Consider the following 19,357-nt stretch of genomic DNA (forward strand, 5'->3'; position numbering starts at 1 on the left):
TCAATTTTTTCGAAATTTTACAGAAAAATTTAGAGAACTTTCATAAATAAATAATAAAATGAAGGTATTTCTGTAAACGGAATGCATAGCTGAATCGCTAGCGTTGTAGAATGATAGGTTGACGTTCGTGGATCGCTAGTTTAAATATTAGTTGGGTTTTTTTTCGTTCGATTTGGAATACCTGTGTCTTTTAAATGTGAAACTTATCAAATATATGCTAATTAATGCACATCTTATCGCCAATTTTTTTTTAAAAAATGCACGTCTTCTTGTTTATGGTCACATATTGTTTACAATATCCCAGTTTCATTGCAAAAATATATATTCCTAATTATCGCTGTTTTATAAAAGATTGATAATAAAGGTTGTTTAAATTAAGAAAGCATAACAAATTAATTTTTAAAACAAAAATGAAAAATCAGATACTCTTCGATTGGACTTTGCCTGTTGTTTTATACCACAGATGTGGTTTTACACGAACCAGGGTTATAAGCGCCGTAGAAACATGGAAAACAATAATTCTCACGGCATCGAGCACACCGTGAAAATGCTGCATCCTTTCATTTGCCATGGTACCACTGCAATATGATGATCTGTAGCCATTTTAATGGATTTGTCGCGAGAAATAACAAGACTTTTAAGCTGCCAGACGTACTGGAATCGATGCACGAAGCTTTGTAACACGTCACTGCCGAACACTTTCGGGGGTACAAACGGCACATCATAAAAGAGGAGGAGAAAGTATGGCGCTTGGATGGCTTCTTCGATGCTGTTCATTGCGATACTATGTTAGCTAAGAACGAGATCATTTCTATGGTTTCCGTCTGGTTATCTAAGACGCAGGCGATACTGCTGGAGTTTTGCCGAACCCTGTTAATAATTAAACGACATTCGAAGCTATGGTGTTTCTCTGCTCATGTCTTCTTACGTCTTAACGGCAACTGCTCACGTCACTGAATGTTAATAGCACCAGCTATATGCTATGTGCCGTCCAAGTTAAATGGGGCGGTAAAGCTGCCGTCCCGTATTATCGCTCAGTCAAAAATGGCTCAAATCGCTCTGAGCACTGTGGGACTTAACATCTGAGGTCATCAGTTCCCTTAACTTAGAACTACTTAAACCTAACTAACCTAAGGACGTCACACACATCCATGCCTGAGGATTCGAACCTGCGACTGTAGCAGCAGCACGATCGATCAGTCGATGTGCACGTAACGCACAGATATAACGTATCCCTATTATCGTACTTGACTGAACTTGAGACAGCTTGGCTTCGGCTGCATGAGAAACGAAATCCAGTAAGGTTCCAGCAAACGCGGAAGAATACATTTTTGTAATTTTAGCTCAGGTTTATTCTTATGACGAACACAATATAATACAAGATTGACTTACAGAAACGGCCTTTGTTAAAAATACATACGAGATGCGGGCGAGAAATTCCTCATTTGAAACATGCCGCACACAGGGGCCGTTTCCTATTGCTGTGTGGGCTTGCGCGCATTCCACGGGGCGGGAAATAACTATCCTTTTTCTTTTTTTTTTAAAAAAAAAAAAAAACTTATTTTAATAGCGATCACGTGGTGGACGAGGAGGAGTGTGCGTCCGCCATGGAGACTTACATTTCCAATGATCGTTCAGTCATCTCAACCCGGCGTGCATTCTATGTGAACTGAAGAGGGAGGGGGGAGAAAGGAAGGAAGGGAGAGGCTATTGATGTCAACTGCATCGGGACTTCATGACGAATAAGCTGAGACGAGTGAAAACGTGTCGCGGACCGAAACTGGAACCCAAGATCTTTCGTTTACCGGGCAGTTCCGTTAACCATTGGACCCAGAGTTTATCGCAGTTGGGTGAACTGTCTTTGCAGAATCTTGGCCGACCCACATTCCCACCTAGCGCCACCTACCTGCAGTCCCCGTCCACGTCCACCATCCTCACTACGTTGAGAGTCCCACAGGAGGTCGGGCGTAATTATGCCTCCGCAATGAAGGCGTTGGATTCATTGCCCATCGAGGCTGCTGTTGCCAACACAGACTGAGACATGTTGGACGCAGTGGGCCGAAAGTTACGATTTCGACTCTCCAAATGCATTGAACAGATCGAAGGCCTTCTTCAAAACAGCACTTTCAAAACCTAATGAAATAAAACTTTAAATTTACCTCTATGTGAAGAAAGGAGAATTAAACCGATATTTCCAATACAATCTGTTTTATGAATTTTTAAGGTGTGGAAGTACCCGTGCCGCACCATCTACTTTCCAGGAGATCGAAAACAACTTTATAGGTTGCCTGACACCGTCTTGTTACCAATTTTGTTGTCACTATTGTTTTTGTTGTTGTTGTTGTTGTGGTCTTTAATCCGAAGACTGGTTTAAAGGAGCTCTCCACGGTCTTCTTATTCTGTGCAAGCCTTTTCATCTCCGAATAACTACTAAAACCCACATCCATTGGTACTTGCTTACTGTACTCGCCTCCTGGCCTTATCCTTTACGTCTCACTTCTGTACAAAGTTACTCTCCAGACAAATGTCTTCAGAAAAGACTTCCTAACAGTTTAATTTATATTAGATGTTCACAAATTTCTCTCCTTCAGCAACGCTTTTGTTGTCATTGCTAGTCTAGATGTTATACACTCTCTACTTCAGCCAGAGGAAGTTATTTTACTGCCCAAAAAGCAAAACTTAGCTACTTCTTTTCACTTTTTCATTTCATTATCTAATTCTCTCGCATCGCCTTGGTTACTTCGAGTACATTCTGTTACCCTTGTTATAGTTTTGTTGTTGTTCATCTTATATCCAGATTTCAAGAGACTGTTCATTCCATTCAACTGCACTCCAAAGTCCTTTGCTGTCTCTGACAGAATTACAATGTCATCAGCAAACGGAAACGGATTTTATTCCGTCTCCCTGAACGTTAATTCTCTTCGTAAATTTCTCCTTGACTTCTTTCACAACTTGTTCAGAGTACAGATTGAATAACACTGGGGGCATGCTACAACCTTGTTTCATACCGTTTTCAACCACTGCTTCCCTTTCATGCCGCTCACCTCTTGTAACTGCAATCTGGCTTCTGTACAAGTTGTAAATAACCTTTCGCTCACTGTATTTTACCCTACTGCTTTCAGAAATTTAAAGAGTATATTTCTGTCAACATTGTCGAAAGCTTTCTCAAAATCTACAAAGGCTATAAATGTACCGGTTGGTTATAATTAAACACTCCCTATTTAACATGTTATAATACGGAAGCCATTTACCGTAAGATTACCAAACTTGGCAGCATTAACATCAAGGACATGGTGAAGAGAAATAATGCAGAATCAGTTCAGTTGAAACACTTTTAATGTGCTGCTACGGTACATCATACCAATACATACCGGTACCATGAATGCTACAAAAGGGGCTCAATACGGGCCCCTCGGTGTCCAGAAGAGTCTGAAAGTGCAGGATTGCATTCTGCACAGCAGAACGAAGTATTTCCTTAAGCATGTTGGCTACCTGTCTTGATAAGTTGCGCTTCAGATCAGCACATGTGTGAATGTTCCCCTTGTAAACCCTGTCCTTCAGGGAATGAGATCAGATGATCGTGCTGGCCAAGCATTTGGAAACGATCGACTGATAATTAGATCGTTTCCAAACTTGTTACGGAGAAGCAGGTGAACTTCTTGATGGATGTGCGGTGGAGCCCCATCTTGTATGAAAATTGTTGAGTTCAATGCGCCTCTCTCCTGAAGGACGGGCATGACATGCTGGTGATGCATATCGCAGTAAAGCTGGCCAGGTACACAGCACGTCTTTGTTCCTTGAGCGCCAACGTGTTTAAAAAAGAATGGGCTAATGACGAACGTAGCCGTGAACCCACACCATACGGTGACACATTCACCATACAGAGGAACTTCATGCACAGTGACTCGAGACGAAAATCCCCACAATCGGCAATTCTGTGTGTTCACCTCACCTATCAGAGAAAAATGAGCTCTGGCTGTCCATAGGATAGCCAGGACCAGCCCTCGTCAACGTCAATCCCTGCGAGAAAGCTGACAGCGAAACTACTACTTCCGCATTTCTTCTGGCTGATCTGCTTCAGCTTGGTGGTGCAGGGTTTACTTGTAAGCATTTCCTACATCTCTCAGGGGGGTAGGTTTGTGTTGAACATCTTTATTTGTTTGTGTGTCATGGGTGTGGGCGGGCATGAATCAGTTTCCATCTTGGGTGCAGATTCCGTCGTATTTCGGATTGTTTTCTTTTTACATTTTTACCTTTCAAGCATGGCAATGGGTCGCGCATAGCGTTCCCTTGGCTGAGGCGGTGCTCCAAGGTGTCGTATCAGTGGGTTGGTCGAAGTTTCAGTCCTGGCATAAAATCGTCGTGCAAGCTGCTTATGTCTCTGCGGTACCTCCAATTCTTCGGCTGCTTCATGAATGTATCGGTGAGGAAACTGCGGGGGAACGTGGAAAACACGGCGAAGTATCTTATTCTGGAGCGATTGAAGGCGCTGAAGATGTGTCTTTGCTGCATTGCCCCATACCTCACAGGCATAGTCAAAGATGGGGCGAATGTACATCCTGAATATCAACAGTCCGTTGGCTATCGATAAGTCCGAGCCTTCGTTGATGAAGGGGAAAAGTGCCCCTATCCTTCGTGACTCGTTAGCGCGGACGTCGTCGATGTGGCGCTTCCATGTAAGTTGTTTGTCCATGGTCACTCCTAGGTATTTAACAGAGTCCGTCCACTGCAGTTCGGTTCCATAAAGTCGGAGGTTCCGAAGATGTCGAAGTCGGCGAGGGCCAGATCTCCTCTTGGTGAAGATGATGGTTTGCGTCTTCTGTGGGTTGAACCGGATGCGCCACTTTCCTGCCCATTCCTCCAGGGCATAGCAGGCACTCTGCAGTCGTGGGACAAGGACTTCAAGCCATTTCTCCCTCGTGTATATCATGGTGTCATCGGCGTAAATGGCTTTGTCGACTCTTGGTGGTGTCGGAAGGTCCGATGTAAAGACGGAGTACAGGACTGGTCCGAGGACTGAGCCCTGTGGGACCCCTGCACGGATAGGTCTAGCCGTGGAAAGTGCATCCCCTACTCTGACCGCAAAGGTGCGTTGGTGGAGGTAGGCGGCAACAAACACGTCGTTGTGCGTTCTTTGGTGCAAGCTACTGGACGGTATGGATCTTGTACGGATACTATTTGAGAATAGTCGAAGCACTCTCCGTACAGTGGACCACGGGATATTCAGCTGTGGTGACACAGCACGCGCACTTCCTGACGATAGGGTATTGCGGGCAACGATGTGTGCCATAGCTACAGCGATTTGATCAACCACCTATGGTGCAAAGCGCCTTCAGTCTCTTCCCGGCGCGACGCCCAGTTCTCCAGTTCTCCAGTTGATTCGAACTACTCTATCATGCTCCACACAGCAGGTAGAGAATGAAGACCCATCCGTAATCCTTCCAGACGGCGATATTCGTGGAGTGCAGCTGAATCATTACTGTTTCTTTTTTAATTTTTTATAATAGAGCTTTACCAATAATACCCAGCTTATTTTGTCCAAGCTCATGCTGACATGTCAACAAGTGCACTGCGACTGGTCAGGTGTGTGAGACTATGAATCACAGTGACTGTCCATACACCTGGTGACCCTATTTGGAAGTGGACGGTGGAAATCATGCATTCCACACTCTGGACATTAATGCTACCAAATTTTGGTACTCGTGCGGTAATTAGTTTCCGTGTTATAACTTGTTGAATAGGGAAAGTTTAATTATAACCACAGAGTACATTTGCGTTTCCGTAACGTATCTGTTGAGATACGTCATTGGGCCACTACTGACTCATGTGTGATGTCAAATTTCTCTGGAACCCAAACTGATGTTCCCCGAGGTTGGCAAAGACACCCTCCGTTGTGGTTCGAGCTTTGGTGTGGCAATCAGTATCGTTGAGGCACGCAAGCCACCCTATCTCAGCAATGGCTGTGGTTCATGGGGTATGCCATCCATTATAAAGTAAAAGTGTTATATTTATCAAACCCTGTGGTGGTGTTCAGCATGCCGCGCGGGATTAGCCGATCGGTCTAAGGGGGCTGCAGCCATGGACTGTGCCGGCTGCTCTCGGCGGAGGTTCGAGTCCTCCCCCGGGCATGGGTGTGTGTGTTTGTTCTTAGGATAATTAGTATTTAAGCTTAGCGACTGATGACCTTAGCAGTTAAGTTCCATAAGATTTCCCATTTTTTTGTTGAGCATGTTTACACTTCTTAGCAGATTATAACTGTATGCCGGCCGAAATTCGGATCTAGCACCTTTTTATCCTGTGCCTGTTGCGATACGCCCCTAATGCGTAATCAAGATTCCTTTCTGTGTGCACCTATGTAGTAAAATACAGCCTAAGACAAAAAACAACAACCCACGAAGGAATTATCCGAACGGTACGGGAATCGATAGATGTGATGTACATGTAGAGACAAATAAATCATTATAATTTCAGAAAAATTGGATGACTTATTCAATGAAAATGTTTCGCAAACTGAACAAATCGATATCGCATTGGTCCACCTCTGACCCTGATGCAAGCAGTTATTCGGCTTGTCGTTGCTTAACAGAGTTGTAGGACATCCTCCTGAGGGAAATTGTACCAAATTCTGTCCTACTGGTGTGTTACATAGTCAAAATCCCGAGATGGTTGGAGGGCTCTGCCCATAATGCTCCAAACGTTCTCAATTAGAGACAGATTGGGTAAACTTACTGACCAAGGTAGGGCTTTTAAAGCATGAAAACAGGCAGTAGGAACTCTCGCTGTGTGCAGGCAGGCATTCTCTACATCTACATTTATACTCCACAAGCCACCCAACAGTGTGTGGCGGAGGGCACTTTACGTGCCACTGTCATTACCTCCCTTTTCTGTTCCAGTCGCGTATGGTTCGCAGGAAGAACGACTGTCTGAAAGCCTCCGTGCGCGCTGGAATCTGTCTAATTTATTCGTGATCTCCTCGGGAGGTATATGTAGGGGAAAGCAATATATTCGATACCTCATCCAGAAACGAACCCTCTCGAAACCTGGCGAGCAAGCTTGACCGCGATGCAGAGTGCCTCCTTTGCAGAGTCTGCCACTTTAGCTTGCTAAACATCTCCGTAACGCTACCACGGTTACCAAATAACCCTGTGACGAAACGCGCCGCTCGTCTTTGGATCTTCTCTATCTCCTCCGTTAACCAGATCTGCTACGGATCCCACACTGATGAGCAATACTCAAGTATAGGTCGAACGAGCGTTTTGTAAGCCGCCTCCTTTGTTGATGGACTACATTTTTTAAGGACTCTCCCAATGAATCTCAACCTGGTACCCGCCTTACCAACAATTAATTTTATATGATCATTCCACTTGAAATCGTTCCGCACGTATACTCCCAGATATTTTACAGAAGGAACTGCTACCAGTGTCTGTTCCGCTATCATATAATCATACAATAAAGGATCCTTCTTTCTATGTATTCGCAATACATTACATTTGTCTATGTTAAGGATCAGTGGCCATTCCCTGCACCAATTGCCTATCCGAATTCTCTTGCTGAATTGAAAGCCCACGATAGCTTACCATGAAGGATAACAAAATGGGGCACAGAATATCGTCGACGTACAGCTGTGTTGTGAAGATGCCGCCGGTGACAACCAAAGGGCTCCTGCTATGAAATGAAATGAAATGGCTCTCCAGAACAGTGTGGTTGGCCACAGTCAAATTGGTATCCCACTGCCGCCCCGGCGTCTCCATACCTGTGTTTGCTGATCAGCGGGGCTCAGTTCGAAGCGGGACTCTTCACTGAAGGCAATTCTACTCCAGTCAATGAGTTTCCAGGCCAATGACGTATCTGTGGATGCCACAGATAGTGGTGGCACACTAACCGGACTGTCGCCTGTCATTCAGCCTGACAACCAGGAGTGATGGTGTGCGGTGCTATTCCTTTCCGCAACAGGACATCACTGGCTGTCATCCACAGTACCCTTACAGCACAGCGGTACGTCGACTTTATTCTATGCCCGGTTTTTTTGCCCTTCATGTACATCCATCCTTGGCTTACATTTCATCAGGATAATATCCACCTGCACATGGTGAGACCTTCTACTGGTTGTCTTTTTGTTTTCCAAACCCTACCTTGGCCAGCAAGGTCACCAGATGTCTTCCCGATTGAGGACGTTTGGAGCATTATAGGGAGGGATTTCGGCAATGTAACACGCTAATTAGACATATTTTGGCTTGGTATCCCTCAGGAGGACATCCAATAACTCTATCAATCAATGTCAAGCCGAATAACTGATTGTGTAAGTGCCAGAGATGGACAATAAGGGGACTAATTTTTTGGCTTATCTGGCGACTTCAAAGACACTTCTGTTAACTTGAGATGACACTTCAAAACACTCAGTGATCAATGTGTGGAATATATGTAAAACTTCTTCCAGCCATTCTGTGTGTTCCCTCATATCCCTGAAAAATACGATATTGTCTGCCATGTAAACCATAGAGTGACATGGCTTCCAACCTCTTAACACTTCTTCTAACAACGACTAAAATGTGGTTAGTGCTTTCTTTAAACCAAATGGAATTTGCTGGTATTGGTACTGCGTCCAGCACTACTCTCAACTGACGGTAACCATTCTTCAGGACTACAGGACGAACATTAATAAAACCCACGAACTGTAGGAATAGAGGCAAATAGAGGCAAATGGTCTAGGAACTTGTGTCCACAAATGCATCATTGCCATTTTAGATGGCACTGACGAAGGAAAGTTCCTCAGGCCACGTACCACGTGTTCCTTGTGTGTTGTAGGCTGTGCGAGTGACACAGCTTTCTCTAAGCAGCACTATGGTCCGGTATGCACGTCCAAAACAAGCCGTCTTGGTGTTCATCTATGGTCAAGAAGATGGCTGCACAGCAGTACCAAAACAAACTACCTAACAGCCACCAACCACATCACACAACATTTCGAGCCCTGTTTGGGCATTTGTGTGAACTTGGGTCCTTTTAGACAAACGAACGTGCAGGGAAGCAGCGGACTGTGCATACACCAGATTTGGAGGACCGGGTTCTGCAGGATATTGAGACAAACTGTAGTACAAGCTCCAGGCAAGTGGCAAACGAAAATAGTTATGCCAAAGTACGACTGTGTGTATCCCTCATAATAACTATTACTCTCCCTATCACGTGTAATGAGTGCTAAGATTATCACCAGCAGATTTCGCTGTATGGGAAGGATTTTCTTGATAGTTTTTGTACTAGACCATCCCAATTATGAGATTACCGTCATCAGTTCTCCTTGCCGGCGAAGCAACCTCTCCCAGAGCTAACATAATCACCAACTGTGGGCTACAGACAATCCTTTGCGAATGCTTGACGTACCTCATCAGCAACGATTCAGTATCAATGTGTGGGCAGGGATTCTCGGCGATCACACACTAGGACCGGTTATTATCCCAAAACACCTCAATGGAGGAACATACCTGGACTTCTCGTGAAATACTAGGCCTGAGATGCTGAAGAACGTGCCTTTGGCATTACGACAGGTTATATTGTTTCCGCACGCTGGAAAACCACCCCACTTTCACGTTACAGTTCGCTGACACCTTAACATCATCTTCCCCTGACGTTGCATTTTGCAAAGAGAACCTGTAGCATGGTCACCTAGATCATTGGACAGAAACCTCATGTATTTGTACCTCTGAGGCATCTGAAAAGCGTTGTGTATGCCGAACTAATTCCTGATGCGCACACCCTTCAACAGCGTGCTCACGACACGGGTGACGCTATTTGAATGTACGAATGAGTATGGCAGTCCATGACGCGAAGCGTAAACGCATTTATTGCATCCCATGGAGGTCACTTTGAATACATGTTGTGACATGGATGCTATGTAGCTCTTCTCGGAATGATTTGTTGAGATTGCACAGACTCCAACCATGTCTGGACACATGCTTGTACGACCTTTTCCTCTATTTCCAGTCGGGAATCTTTCCCTGCCGTTTATCGGCTTTATTAATGTTCATCTTGTACAGTGGAAAATAATTTGCATTGACCAAAGTTATCCAGTGTCTCTGTTTAGTTTGGTATCAGATATGCACCAGTAACAGTTTTTAATTAACGATTATCGCAATAAGACATTTATTTTTTGTATCATCTTACGAAGTTTTGCATATAATAATGATCAAGACGCCTCTCAATAACGCCCCCATTCAATTGCTGACCAATAAACTCCTCCATTATTGGCTGCAAAAAAAAAAAAAAAAAAAAAAATGGTTCAAATGGCTCTGAGCACTATGGGACTTAACATCTATAGTGATCAGTCCCCTAGAACTTAGAACTACTTAAACCTAACTAACCTAAGGACATCACACAACACCCAGCCATCACGAGGCAGAGAAAATCCCTTACCCCGCTGGTAATCGAACCCGGGAACCCGGGCGTGGGAAGCGAGAACGCTACCGCACGACCACGAGATGCGGGCCATTATTGGCTGCAAATGGTGGCGTATTCTGTAAGCTTTCAACAGACAGGAGATTCTGTACTGTCTATGGAGCTGCTGGGAATGGCCGGCTATCCTGTCTTCTCCGTTCAAATTCTAAGCTTTTGCAGGTAATACAGCTCTGTATTGTATTGTATGGAGCTGGGGACCAAGAAACGACGGAGAGGGCTCGTCCCCGCCATAGCCCGCAGTGGTACACAACCCTACAACAGGCTACGGCAGCCCACTCACCCCCGACGCCCCACACAGAACCCAGGGTGATTGTGCGGTTCGGCCCCCTGTGGAACCCCCCCCCCCTCCCTCCCCGCCTACGGTTACGTCTCACATCAGACGAGTGTAACTCCTCATGTTGCATGGTAGAGTAATTATGGTGTACGCGTACATGGAGACAGTGTTTCGGCAGCAATCGCCCTGTAACTGAGGTGGAATAAGGGAAAGCAGCTCGCATTCGCCGAGCAAATGGGAAACTGCCTTAAAACCCACCCACAAACTGGACGGCACACCGAACGTCGACACTAATATGCCGGGTGGATTCGGCTAGGGACTGGCACGCCTTCCTGCCCGGAAAATGTAGCTCTACCGATGTTTTGCTCATGGCTGAGGCCACTACTTGACCTGACTAAATCATTCTCGTCGAAAATGTCCAAACTGGTAACTAACAGCCCTTTTTCTATTCCATCAGCACCGAATTTACCGATGCTGGCAGGAACCAAATGCTCTCCTCCTACTTCTTACACATGTACTATCTTCCTACATATAAAACAATGCGATGTGTTCATCTTTCATATCTACCAATGGCACTACCAAACACAAAATATATCTAATATACATATTGTGTGCTTAACAAATTCAACCCGAAATGTGCAATTGCGCAGTATCCCTCAGCAACACGGGGCAAAACTTCCATATTCTCTGGCAAATTTTTCGTTCTAATGCAAATCTTGAGCATCACGGAACCAAGTGATGCCACATCATTACTTTCTACTGCATATAACCTATTATGCAGGGAGTTCAGTCTCTTCCTACCCAAGAAGTCCAAACTAGCCATCGATACGTGAGCTCTGTGGCTAATAACTTCTTAGGTTCTTTACTATCTGTCACACCAACCAACCTACACTCCATCTCTGCATATGTCTTCATACCATTGAAATTTGTTTTGAACACCGACCAGCAGATTTCAGGTCGCCATTGGTGTTTAACAATCATCTATACCGTCCTTGACCAATCTGATTCCTATTCCTCGCCTTCTTCATGGCGCCAAGTACTGCAAACGCACTGCATTGTGGCTGACACCACTGCTTCTGCATGTGGCCCGTACGTCCACATCTGTAACACTTTATCGTGAATCCAACGTTCTCGTCGCTACATTTACCTCTTACAGCTGCGGAGCTAGCCTGATAGCGGCCATCAAATCTTCAGAGTTTTCCTTATGTCAATGGAAGCATCCGACGCTCTCAGCTCAGCCTCCTGCAGGATAATCTTCTTCACTCTTTGCTTTCTATCAGGTGATAGGTCTAAGCAGCTATATTCCCTATCCTGTCTAGAAAACGTTCTACTGATTAATTTCGCTTTTGGGATACTCCACGGAGCTGCTCACGAAAGAGCCGGCCGAGGTGGCCGAACGGTTCTAGGCGCTTCAGTCCGGAACCGCGCGACTGCTACGGTCGCAGGTTCGTATTCTGCCTCGGGCATGGATGTGTGTGATGTCCTAGGTTTTAGTAGTTCTAGATTGTAGGGGACTGATGACCTCAGCTGTTAAGTCCCTTAGTGCTCAGAGCAATTAGAACCATTTTTTGCTTACGAAAGAACCTGGTACTATTATTTCCGAGAGAGCAGCAAAGGCCCTTCATTCAGAGGGTAAAATTTACTCGCATTTTTGAAATCCTCGTGGTACATCACGTGCGTTCTTGCCTCACCTACCAAGTTTAGCTTGGCTGTCTGTAAAGGCCTTTAGTCTCTCCAAGCGCGCAACCTTGTGACTACTTAAGGTCACGTGTGAATGTCAACACTTCCTCGCTTGTGTTGCACAAAAAAGGAGTAATCAGATTGGCAACAGTGGAATGTAAGAAAGGTGTGGCTGCACTGAATGAAGTTTTCCACTTCTTTACTTCTACATACACATCTACATTTATAATCCGCAAGCCACCCAACGGTGTGGCGGAGGGCACTTTACGTGCTACTGTCATTACCTCCTTTTCCGGTTCCAGTCGCGTATGATTCGCGGGAATTCCTTGAAAATACGCGCACTGCCTGCTCTCAATCTAATTGCCCTGTCAAAGTTTGAAACGTCTCCTGAAGGAGACCTTGTGTTTATGGCTCTGACACTGCGAAACTTTCACCCACTAAAAATTAAAAAATTAAAAATAACGCAATAAGAAAATAACACCGCTGCTACAGGCGTTCCAAACTTTTCTTTGTATCAAATCATCATCCACCTCATCGAATTTGCTTGGTACAATAGCCACAGTCTCGGTACTACTACACTTAACAGGCACAGACTGTGCACAATGTCGGTTGTGGCCTAACAGATTCCACTGTGTGAATCTCAGTGGCCGCAGTATTAACTCTGAAATGAGAAACGTCAGCATGTCCCTCAATCTTCACAAATTGCACCTTTCAATTTCCGTGGTAATCCTTTTTTCGACCATCTCTGTGTGCATGAACAGAGAAGGGCAACACAACAGTAAGTCCACCAACCAAGCTGTGCAAACAAAGCTGAAAACAGGAGCTAGCGCTGATATCCGTGACTCTGTTATCCACAGCAGTTGATCGCTGATGTGGTGACCGCGGTTACCACCACAATCCTCTGACAAGGGAAGGCCTCAGATGCGGCCAACCGATTCGGCTCAGATTTGGCAGGTCGCTTGTGTACAGCCTAAAACGGAGGAATCTAAGATATTTTTGGTCAACACCCCCAAGTTTTTGAGAAAATCACCCCTAAAGGCTATGACGAGAAGCCGACTCAAAAATACCGGGATCGAAAGATAATCGTAAATAGAGCAAGTTTCATCATCAGCTATGGGGTCCGAAAACGCATACTTTTCCAGAAGTCGAGGTATGAAACCTTCACAACTGCCGCTTCTGTACCTACATGGTAAACGCTTATTCGCGGGCAACATCGATAGTGCAACGGCACAGGTAACTGACTGGGAATCCTATAACCCGGGTTCGAATCTCGAAGAAACCAAGAGGGCTTTTTTCTTTTCGTTTGTATTTTTCCGTATCTCAATTGATAGGGATCGGAGGGAATAAGGTAAGTAAATCAATAGGAAATGATAAGGATAAGGTAGGCAAATAAACTTCTCAAACCTCTTGGAATAGTAAACAACTAAAATGATACTCCAGGTCACTTTACAATGGCTCTTCCAGTCACCGTTACGTGTCCTCAGTTTTCTTCGAACAGCTAGATGGATGGTACATGTCATATAAACATTCGAAACAAATATACTCACGGCACCGAGAACATCTAATGAATGCAATTCGCGACCGCTACGGTCGCAGGTTCGAATCCTGCCTCGGGCATGGATATGTGTGATGTCCTTAGGTTAGTTTGGTTTAATTAGTTCTAAGTTCTAGGGGACTGATGACCTCAGATGTTAAGTCCCATAGTGCTCAGAGCTATTTGAACCATTTTTTGAATGCAATCTTTCGACAGCTACACTGTTCCTTCCGAAGAGTCGATGGAAAACAAGCTTGGTTTATATTTAAAAATATTTCTTTTTCGGGAATTAATTTTGATGTGTACCACGGATACGATATCACTGCCTGAAAAATCGGTGCTGAAAGTTGGTTATGAATTATGCTGTGAATAGTTATTGTATCCGTGCGGTTGTGCAATTCCTTCTGGGTTTCCAGAAGCACACTGCTATTATGAAGCCTGGAATTAAAGTTTTTAAACTGGCGATTAATATAAACATCACACTGTTGGCATACATGTGTACAATTTGGCGGTATTACTTTTACTGTGCACTTCGGCTCACCCTCGCCATTTATAAACATTGTGGCATATATTGTAGTATTAATTTGTCCACTCTAGGAATCCAATATTAGACAAAACTTGGTACCAGAAACGTATGGTTTTAAAACATTCTCAAGAAATATTCTGTAAATCGCATTCGTCAGTTTCCCGGATTTGGAGTAGGTAATGTAAACATTTTTCAACGAGTCCGTTAAATGATTGACCTCTTCTATAAGCCGAGGACCAAATGTAACATTCGTTTCTTGTAAACACAGGAAAACCTTAGGCAACACTTTTCCAGAGGCTGTGATGCCATATTGCGCCGTGTACGAATGGGTTAGTTTGTTTTTACTACCCACTGCGACAAGGGTTCTTTTTATTCCCTTGTGCGATAAAGTGCGTCGAATGTTCACCCGATACTAGCATTCTGTTTGATCGGTGTTGATCACGTAATCACCATTGGAACATGTCATAAGTGACGCCGTTTGCGTGCTGAAAAGAGCCGCCACTTTCTGTATATCTACTACATTTTGTACCTCCTTATGAGAGACGTATTTAGTGATGTGCCGTTGACGAATTTTACACTCCGATTTGAAATTTCTTGCCTAAGATAATGTTGCAGCAAACGTAGAATCGCTGTTGGCCGTATATTGAAGCGGTGCACCTGCAGCCCACTCCTGAAGTATTCTCGTTGTTACATTCTCGTTACGACAAATCGACAAATCTGTCGTATGTCCACTTATTTATCGCCTAGTATTTATCGTATCTTGTCCCTCCTTTAACGATATCACTTGCCCACAATTTCAAGCCCTTCTTCCTTTTCCGGGCTGTTGTTACTCCATTCTTTTGCAGTGTTTGTAAGTTGGATCATTCCTGGCTAGCGGTACCGCTTTTACTTTTACTTCAAGGGGTATAGTGCCGTAGTTCAGTCGTTTAGTAACCGGTTCGTAATACTCATCGGGAACAGATGAAGCACACATTCCCAGTGACGTGAAGATTTCCAAAGTGTTATGACCATTTTGCGACTCACTAGTCGGGATATCTTCCACTGAATCATCTTCTGCTTCGTCTTCATGGTATAGTACTTCAGTATCAGCAAAAGTCATTTCGTTCGTCAGATCCAAAAACCGTTCGGCGATTGCCGCTCCTATCAATCTGGAACGGCAAGAAACAAAACTGCCTGCTTCCGGTAGTTCATTGATTATGCATCTGTCTTGCAACACTTTTACAAACCAAAACACAGCGTCGGTAACTTTCCGCTTGCCATCGTCCCAACTATATATTACAGCGCTAGTCGAAGCGTGTACATCCTCCATTATTCAAATTATGCGCCTGAAAGATATGATACAACAAACAATAACTAGTTATTACGGCATAAACAGACGAGCTAATTACAACAAACTACATACAGTACCCGTCATATGTTACTTACGGAAGAACACTGTATTCATTCACAAAACGTATTTCATTCGGTGCATTAACGATGGAAAAATCACTACAAGTATGCCCGAGGTTCGCTAAGCCTAATGACGGAAAACAACTTCTATAAGGCTTGTGCTGGACACATTCACTATTCCAGGTTCACACCTATGATATGACGAAGGGGCAACTGGGACAAAATAACTCTCCCCTCGTGGATTCTGTCCCGTGCCTCGTTGTAAACAAGCGTCGCCCAGTTGGCTATATGTGATCCCTCGTGAGGAACTCGCAGCACTCTTACTCGGAGTTGTTTTCATGTGACGATGCTTTAAGGTTTAATACTTTACTAACAAACGGCGTTTGGGAAATTAGTTTGCCTACCTTATTATTATCATTCCTTATTGATTAACTTACCTTATTAACCCTCCTATCCCTATCAATTGAAATGTGGAAAAATACAAACGAAAAGAATAACACCGCGAGGTTTCTTCGAGATTCGAACCCGGATTCTCCGATTCCCAGCCAGTTACCTTAGCCCTTCTTTTTCCTTTTTTTTAATTTTTTTACTTTTTTTGCACTACTTAAAATAACAAAATTAGCACGTAATACAAATGGGCATACCCAGCTTTTCTAACCACTTTTTTTAACAAAAATAAAAAAAGAAGGAAAAATGATTTTGGAAGGTTTGTTTTTCTGCTATTTTTATTTTATTTTATTTTTATACAAATGTAAAAAGGAAGGCCGTTCCTCTTCAGCTACATAAACAGAATAGTAGGAAGTCGTCCCGTTACGACAAAGGATGCTCCATACTATAGCCCGCTGCGAATTTTTCGATGACTGTCTTCTCGTTGCTATGTTGTTTCCGTTGTTTGTTCAATCTCATAAAAAAGGAACTGGGAAGAGGTGCTATGGTTATCTTCTCATGTCATCGATAATCCAGCTGCGAGGAGGATTATGGAATGCGCTCCAAAGAAAATTGGAAAAATATTGCCTGTGTTTAGAGTTCTTGACGATCGCACAATGTCGTTCGTTGAGGTAAAACCAAAAATCGGGTACTGTCTTTTCGCCATTACCGAAGAGGTAGTGAACAGCGTGGCCTCTGATCCACGTCACAGAGTTCGTTTTTGCTGTTGGGAAATAAATCTTATCGGGAAAAGAAGTGATCGGGTAGTTATCCTGTCGGGAGTCGTGCGTGTGAGAAAAGCCAATATCTGACGCACCAAATACCAAACATCCTTTGCCGACCCGCATTCGAAACGATGTTCATCCGTGTCAGTCACTTGGCCGTTGGCACACAAGGGTGAATCAGCGAGGTGGATGTGATGTAGGCGGGACTGGCACAACTGTTTCCCATTAACAGTTACGTACCATACAGATTGCACGTTAGTATCAAGGGTGGTGGCATTCACTGCCTGCCACACAGCGCGCCACTTTGTAGTAGGGTGTTTGCTTTCAATCACGTTTGGCGCCCTGTTCATTCGCATGGCAGCATATATCGCCCTCGTCATCATCAAGCGTGTGGGTAGTAGTGCGGAGCGGATGTAGCTTAATTCAACGAAGAATTGGGTAATGTAAAAGAATGATGCTGGGATGTCCGACATCATCACAGGGGGTGCGAGTGAGATTGGTCGTAAGGCCTCTAGTAAGAGACTTGTGAGGCACGTCGGACTTCGTTGCCACAGTTGCAGGTGACAGCTGACGAACAGGGCCTTCGCTCTGTTCTGAACATGACAAAGGCCTAAACGCCCTCTGCTCCTCGGGAGGGTTAGGGACTTCTAACGAATCTTAAATAACATGGGCGTGTTAACAAAGGATCCGAAAACCGCCAACATGCCGTGAGCCAGGGTAGGTGGTATGGGGAGTATCTGTGCAAAATGGGAGATACGTGACGCCAAATAGGCGTTAGCATATCGTGTCCGTTGCAGGAGGTCTAGATGTCTCAGACGGTGGTCACTTATTCCTGCTCTCATCTGATTCAATAAACGCCTGTAGTTAAGGGCTGTTGAACGCTTCATGTCAGATGTGAAATCAATGCCAAGACCGCGGATAGCGTCACTGATTCGTAGCGGTGCGACGCTCTCGTCGGGTAGGCCTCTGCCTATAGACAGGGCGTGTGATTTGTGGAGATTGAGATGGCTCCCCGATGCCGCGCCGTAGGTCGCCACCCACGTCAGTGCTGCGCGAACATCGTCATTATTGCGGAGAAGAAGTACCAGATCATCCGCATAGGCAGTGCAGCGAAAAGTGTGTCCACCAAGTGACAACCCAGTCAGGCGTTGTCAGAGGCCGCAGAGGAGTGGTTCCAAGACGAGGGCGTACAATATCGCCGAAAGAGGGCCGCCTTGTCGCACCGATCGCTGGATTTGTATCGGCGGCGTAAGACGGCCATTATATAACACCTTGGACGTCGCGCCACGTAGGAGACGCATCAGTACATTAACTATGACGTCCGGATACACCATGTGTCGCAGTACCTCCATCAAAAATGTATGGTCGACTCTGTCGAAGACCTGGGTAAAGTCGATGGAGGCCAAAACTACTGGCAGTTGGCGAGCTTTGGCTAGCGCCATCATATCTCTACATCGGCACAATGCAGTGGGAATATTACGGTCACCACCTAACGATGCCTGGTCCTGCTACACATCGTACTGATCGCTTTAGGCGTGCCGCCAGAAGCAGGGTGAAACTCTTCAAGTCACTGTTGAGTAAGGTCAAGGGCCGATAGTCACTGACCCTTGATCCGCCTCGTGGTTTGTGTATGGGCACAATCAGTCCTTGTAGGAAGGCTCCAGGTATCTGCGTCGTGGAAGACATAAGATCGCTGCAAATATCAGTCCATGCTGGTGCCAGCAATTGTTGATACGTCCGGTAAAACTCCAGAGGAAGGCCATCAGGTCCCTGGGACTTATGAGCAACCCCAGCCCGTATTGCTTCAACGATTTCTTCTTCCGTCACATCTGCAGTCAAATCCGCCACCGTTGTCGGAGAGATCGAGCCATAAGTGAGTTGAAAGACTTCGGCGATCACCTTTGGGGGATGTCGATGTTCCGAGAGTGTAGTGAGCATGAAGGGCGTTTCCTATGTCGCGTTGGGTATCAAGGCGTCGTCCGTCTTCCGTCGTGACAGCTTGGATCAGTGTCCTGCGTCGGCGCCGTCGTTCTGCAATAACGTGGTACATAGACGGTTCCTCCTGGGCCACTCTGTCTTGAGTGCGCGATCTGACGATCGCACCCTCAAGGTGGCAACGTGTTAATCTGATGATCTGTGCCTTGGCACGGTTCACCGTCACCTGCCGTGCAGGTGAGTACGGAAGTGTTGTACATTCCCTTAAGGTGCTGTAGTAAAAGTCCATGGTAGGTCTGTTCCATGCTGCAACATCTCGGCCGTAGCCTATCAAGGTCTTCCGGAGGGCTGGTTTGGCGCAGAATAACCACCACGACAGTGTAGACCGGTAGGTGCCACGCCGGCGGCTACGAGAGTTCCAA

The 19,357-nt window shown here is 45.2% G+C and overlaps 1 protein-coding gene across 1 annotated transcript in view; it reads left to right on the top strand.

The window, feature by feature from the left end:
• Nucleotides 1-19,357, top strand: part of LOC126268099 (methyl farnesoate epoxidase-like) — a 327,355-nt gene that overhangs the window by 191,283 nt on the left and 116,715 nt on the right. The gene's annotated exons all lie outside the window — the stretch shown is intronic.

The sequence above is a fragment of the Schistocerca gregaria genome, chromosome 4 (assembly GCF_023897955.1).
Source record: "Schistocerca gregaria isolate iqSchGreg1 chromosome 4, iqSchGreg1.2, whole genome shotgun sequence".
NCBI classification, from domain to species: domain Eukaryota; kingdom Metazoa; phylum Arthropoda; class Insecta; order Orthoptera; family Acrididae; genus Schistocerca; species Schistocerca gregaria.